This window comes from Galeopterus variegatus, unplaced genomic scaffold (genome assembly GCF_000696425.1).
Source record: "Galeopterus variegatus unplaced genomic scaffold, G_variegatus-3.0.2 Scaffold1546, whole genome shotgun sequence".
In the NCBI taxonomy this organism is placed as follows: domain Eukaryota; kingdom Metazoa; phylum Chordata; class Mammalia; order Dermoptera; family Cynocephalidae; genus Galeopterus; species Galeopterus variegatus.
Window position 1 is genome coordinate 279,765 of NW_007727657.1, and position 6,393 is coordinate 286,157.

General features: G+C 40.2%; 1 protein-coding gene across 2 annotated transcripts in view; it reads right to left on the bottom strand.

Moving 5' to 3' along the window:
- Positions 1-6,393, bottom strand: part of PPP1R1C (protein phosphatase 1, regulatory (inhibitor) subunit 1C) — a 140,085-nt gene that overhangs the window by 61,767 nt on the left and 71,925 nt on the right. The window lies entirely within an intron of this gene.

Genomic DNA, 6,393 nt, shown 5'->3' on the forward strand with positions numbered 1-6,393 from the left:
AGTGGGGGTGGAAATGAGTCAGCCATTCCTGTCCCAAGATTTAAATCTACTTTGCTCTTCTGAAAACAGGATCCAAGCTATCCAACAATAATTTAATTGGCTGTTCTGTAAATTACAGGGCTGACCACCATGTAAACATTAGAGAAGTGCATGTAGACATTCAGTCGTCAGCTGTCATTTTTCTGGTAAACTTCAGAATTTTCTACTTATATAACCATAAAGCGCTATTATAACAGGGTAATGGAAAAGTAAGTGTTTTCTATGCAAACTTCAACTTCTGCATTTTTGTGCACAATATACTTATAAATTTATGACTCTATGTAAATGAAAAAAAAAATGGGATCAGCACAAGGTATCTGAAATGCAACATTGTTTCTAAGAAGAGTGCTTATGCTAACCTCTGGCTAAGAAATGGGATCCTGATATGATGAATCTGTTTGATAACTGGTTAAATGGTGACATTCAAGGGGATCCGCAAGGGAGATACATGTGCCGCAGGGCTCTCCTTAGCCCCGTTCTGTTCGATATGTTTGTTCCAGATTTGGATACAAATGCCAGAGATAAGTTTATCTTATCTGTGGATGACACACAATTGAGATAATTGAAAATAGAATGAATGACAAAATCATGATACAAAGTATGACATGCTGATGTAAAACCCTAACAATTGGAAATTCAATTGGGATGACAATATTGTCTTGCTTTTCGGTTAAAAAAAAAATTTAAAAATGGGGAATGCATGGTGAATAATATGGAGAGCTGTACATAAAAAAGGCTTGGAAGTTTTGAATTTATAGTCAGCTTACTATTTGTCAGCAATGGCTGTCGGAAAAACCTAATCAGATTTTGGGTTGCATTAAAAAAATTAAATTTTCTGGTATAAAGGAGGTAACAGGCATAATTGAAAATCTCCACTCTGTTCTGGGCAGATCACACCTTAAATATTGGTTTTGAATGATGCACTTCTAGAATGATGTGGGCAAAGCAGAGCTTATTAGGAGATCAAGAATGAATGTGAAAGGACTAAATGACAGGCATTATTGACATCAAGATAGTTTAATCTTGGAAATAGAAAGCTAAGAGTGAGGCAAAGACCTGATAGGTGTCTTGAAATATTTAAATTTCTGCCATTTAAAAATTTGCCACAAATAGCGACAAGATGTAGAGCAAGAATCTATGAGTACAAATTACTGGGGGCATCAATAGAGAAAGATCTTTCTAATAGATTGCCCAGAAAGAAGTTAGATAATCCTCAGGAAATTATTCTCTCTCCAACAGTAGTGTCAGGTATATTTTTTAAAATTATTATTTTTTTTGTCTTTTTTTTGTCTTTTTCCGTGTCCGGCAATGGATCGCAACCCTCAGTGTTGCCCCCGCACCAGACCGGGGACTGGCAATGGGATCGCAACCCTCGGTGCTGCTCCCGCGCCTCGCTCAGCCAGTGAGCGGGAACCAGTCTGTATGTGGGATCCGAACCCTCAGGTGGGAGCGCCGCCGCGCTTCCCAAGTGGCGCACTATCCAGTGCGCCACCGGGCCGGCCCTAAAAATTATTTTAAGGTATATTTATGAGCACTGCTTATTTACCAAGCATTATTTTAAGTCCTGCAGATATGGTAGTGAACAAATACATGCTGTCTAGAGAGATCACTTCCAGTCTAGTTGGAGAGACAGACACTAAATAAATAATTGGATATTATGATTATTTGCAGTGAAAGAACTATGGAGAATTTATAACTCTAGAGAGGGTTAACAGAGAGTTTCTAACTGTAAAGTTTAGAATGGAGGGGTAGGGAAAGGTCCTTTCAGGAATTCAATTCAAAAGACAGGGCTTGAATGATGAGTAGGAGTTGGGCAGGTGAAGGATGAGGAAAAGGAGGAGCTAGGAGAGAACATTCTAGGCCAAAGGAAGAATGAGTGCAAGTTCTTTCCTGATTCAGGAAGAGCTTGGTGCATTTGGAAGCTGACAAATGCCAACGTGGCTGGGACCTAGAAGGAGAGGCAAGGAGAGGCAGATTGGAGCCATCAGGCTTTGAAAACCTTGCTCTGATATAGAAATTTTATCTAAGGGCAATGGGTAGCCATTGAATGATTTTAGCCAAGAAGTGGCATAATCGCTTTTCTATTTTAAAAAGTTCACTTTCACTTTGGCTACAATACAGAAAATAAATGGAAGGTGAGAGGAGAAAGACTGGATGGAGAGTGGTCAATTATACCCTAGTACAGATCATTGTGACTTGAAATATGGTGGTAGCACTGGAGATGAGAGAAGAGGGTGGATGGGAGAGAGAAAAAGAGGGTGAATCCACATGATCTGGTGCTCGACTGCTATAGACAGTAGAGGGAGGGTGAATGATGGAGTTTGGATGTATTGTCCTCCCAGAACTCATGGAAATCTAATCTCCAATGTGGCAGTTTGGGTCATGGAGGCAGATACCTCATGAATGGATTAATGCTCTACCTGGGGGAGGGGAGAAATTAATGAGTGAGTTCTCACTCTATTAGTTCCCACGAGAGCTGATTGTTTAATAGACCCGGCACCTCCTCTCTCTCTCTCTCGCTTCCTCTCGCCATGTGATCTGCTTGTACCCGCTGGCAGCCTGCCATTTTCCACCATGAGCAGAAGTAGCCTGAGGCCTGTGCCAGATGCAGCTGTCCCAGAATTGTAAGCCAAATAAACCTCTGTTCTTTATAAATTACCCAGTCTCAGGTATTTCTGTTATAGCAACACAAATGGACTAATACAGTGAGCTCATTAGAGACTCTCAGAACTCAGGAATGAGCACCTAGGCAGATGAAAATTCCCCTTCCTGGGAAGAGTAACAACAGTAGAGGAGAAATTGATTTGATGTAGAAAAAGATCAAAAGGTCAGTTCTGAACACAGTAATTTTGATCTCATAATCTCTTTGATCTCCATGAGATATCTACCTATGATACAAGAAAGACACGTTTAGTGAACGATTGCATATCTGAATCTGGTCCATCTGCAGACCTGTGGAAGCAGAATGACCTGGAACTTTTGATTACCTGGCTCTACCCCAGGCTTAATAAATAAAAATCCTCAAGAGAACATAGCCAGTCTAATACCATAAGGTTACAAGCAGTGGAAAAAATTTGGTCATCACTGCATAGTTACACTAGTTAACCTTTAAGCTCCTTTACAACTTTTAGTGCCTATAATGTCATGAATAGAAAAATGCCCAGACTAAGTAATAAATTGATTATTACTTTCTAGGAGTAAATGTGCTGGATCATCCATGAGACACCTCTGCAGAAAGAAAGCCATATCCAGATCCTTCTACTTATATTGCCATGTTTGTGGCATATGATGCTGCCACATTGGCCACAAATTAATTGATCCAGAAACCAGGCCCTAGCCAAATGCAACAACCTAATGGTTCCAGGGGTTTACGATGTGACCTTTCTTAAGAATCCAGTCCAACTGATGCACAGTTCTGGATGGTAACTAATGTACCAAATCAGATTTTTTTTTCCTTTCTCCAAAGGGAAGGAGAGTGGGGAGAAATTAGAAACAGAAAAACAGAAGCATATGGATTAGTACGAAGACAAGAGTAGAGGGAGAATCAGGCGGAGAGAGAAGCAAAGAGAAACAGAAGCAGAGTCACAAGTATGACCATCAGGAGAACAAGGCTCAGGTGATACCCTCTTCTAAGCGGATGACAGTGCAACTGGATTCCCCAGTTCACTACAGTTCAGTTATTCAACAAGTAATCATTGAGCACCTACTATGTGCCAAGCATTGTGGTAGGTGACGGGGATACTCAAATGAACAAAACTGTCATCACGGACACCTCATTCAGGTACATCATGATGAGTACTATGTAAAAAATCAAGGTGGTATGCGAGCACATAGTAATAACAGAGGCAATCGCTGTGTTAAATAGGCTGCTTGAAAAGACGGGCACTCTGAGGAGGTAACATTAGCTGAGCCATCAGTGTGGTCACTGAGGAAAGAGCATTCCAGGCAGAGAAAATGGAAAATACGAACACTGTGAAATGGAAGTGTGTTTGGCATGAGGTTGGATGCCTGTGAGCAAGGGGCAGCAGGAAAGGAGACGAGGCGAAAGAGGGAGGCCAGGTTATAAGGCCACTTGTAAGGGGCTTGTAAGCCATGGTTGGATTTTCAGTTTTATTCTGAATGTGACAGGAAGCCATTGAGGGTTTTGATCAGGGGGATGCCATGATCATGTTCATGAGTTAGAGGAATTACTCTGACTTCTTTGTGGAGACTAGATTGTAAATGAGTGAGAATGGAAGCAGCAAGACCAGTCAAAAGGCTACTTTGACAGTCCAGGCAAGAAAGAATGGTAGCCTGGCCAAGAAAGCAGCAGTGGAAGAGATGGACAGGGGTCAGATGAGGAATGCATATTGGAATTAGAGCTATCAAGAGTAGATGATGGATTGGGCAAGAGAGAGATGTCAAGAAGTCAGCAGTATTTTTGTTCTCAACAGCTAAGTGCAACTTACTGAAATGGGGAAAAACAGATAAAGAGCCAGTGAGTTTGGTTTTGGACATACAAAGATTGAGAAGCCTAATAACATTCAAGTGAAGAAATTTGGTAGGTGTTGGAAATGGGGGCCTGACGTTCGAGAGACATGTTAGGATCGGAGATGTGAATTTGGGGGCATCAACATATCAGTCCTGAAAGTTGCCTGATTAAATGGTTTCCTCTGCTTTATTGCTTCCCTTCCCTCATCATGAAAGGTCATCTGGACATGTCCCTGTTTTCTAAAACCTGGTAACCATAAGTAGCATAGTAACTGCAAAATGGAAACAGACATGAGCTTAGGAGATAGGGTAGTTGTCTGTCTACAGATTGATATGAAACAGTAGGTGGGATGTGGGAGAGGGAAGGAGCCTGCCTAGTTTTGTTTTGGTTTGGTTTGGTTTACTCACAGTTACTCACTGGGTCCTTCATGAAGCCTTAGCTGGCTTTTTTGTCAGAGTAAATTTTTTCAGAACTGTAATCATGTCTGTTGATGTTTTGCTCTCCCAGCAAACTTTTTTACTCTTGATAATTGCATGTTCCACTGCAGTTTAAGGAATTTTACATTCTAGAGCAATTGTATCATTGTATTTAGCATCTCAATAACATTTTCTTTGTTCATTCATCTTTCTCATGATCAAAGCCTCTTAATGTGCTCACAATGCTACCATTGCTTAATTTTGTCTTGAAGTATTCATTTCTAGCTCCTAGGGACAGGTAAACTGAATAAAACATGTGGTTTTAGCTTTCTCTTTTCTTTTATCACAAGCAAGAGACTTACAAAGGTATTCACTGGTTATAAATGAGGACCTAAGTGTCTTCAAATAACACCCTGATATCCTCCTGAAAGAATTACTGTACTAACACAAGCCTTTAACTCATGACCACGAATAATTGTCATTGAATGACCATCTTGGGGGGCTTAACAATGTAAGGTTATATGTAAAAATGTGCAATAGGACTAACTTTCCTAAATGGTAGGATCTCACTTTCTTACGACATTTGAGAGCTAAATATAATAAATACCATGGGTCCTTGGGGCTTTGAGTTTAAGATTTTCCTTTAAAAATAATACTATTATTCTCTGAGGATGTGAGAACAGTATTACTTTATTTAGCTTAAGCTAACCCAGAATAGAATAGAGGAAATAATGAAATGAATGAAAATATATCTTTCATTGTTGCCCATGCCAAAACTGATGTGTCTTGAAAGTACAAAAATCACTTACAATGGGGAAATACCTTTAAAATGGTTAAAGTTATTGTTAAAGAAGGATGCTTAATAGTTTCAATAATTTCCTTGGAATCAACTACAATGCTGGTAATCATATTATTTACTGTAGTCTTACGAACAAGCAAACATGGTGTTTTATAGTTGCCCAGGAAGGAAAGTTTAATGTGTCCATTTATATCCCACCTCCATGAAAAGGCCCCAAATGTGGAGAGAATACAGAGTGGAAAATTTCATTTCCAATTTAGATATCTCTCCAAACTCTAGAGGAAGCTGCTCAGCTGGCCTCTCCTGCCATTGAAACCGAGCTGGACAACTACATGAATAACCACTGGGCCAATGGCCCAAGTGCCAGATGAATGTGAGCTACTGGATTGGACAGACTCTGCCTTGTCTCAGGAGCATTATTGTGTGAGAAATAGAAGAAAAGCCTTCCCTGAAACTGATGTTGATCAAAATACTGATACATTTAGATGTACTCTTAGCAGTTCCAATTTTGGGGAGAACTCTTGGAAAAATGCCAACATCTGAACTAGCATTCTTAGTTGTTATTTTGACATGGATATTCAATAGCTGTTTGACTGGGCTTTTTAGAGCTGCTCCTGACATAAATCAATGAGGCAACACTTTACATTAAATCCCCCCCCCCCCCCACT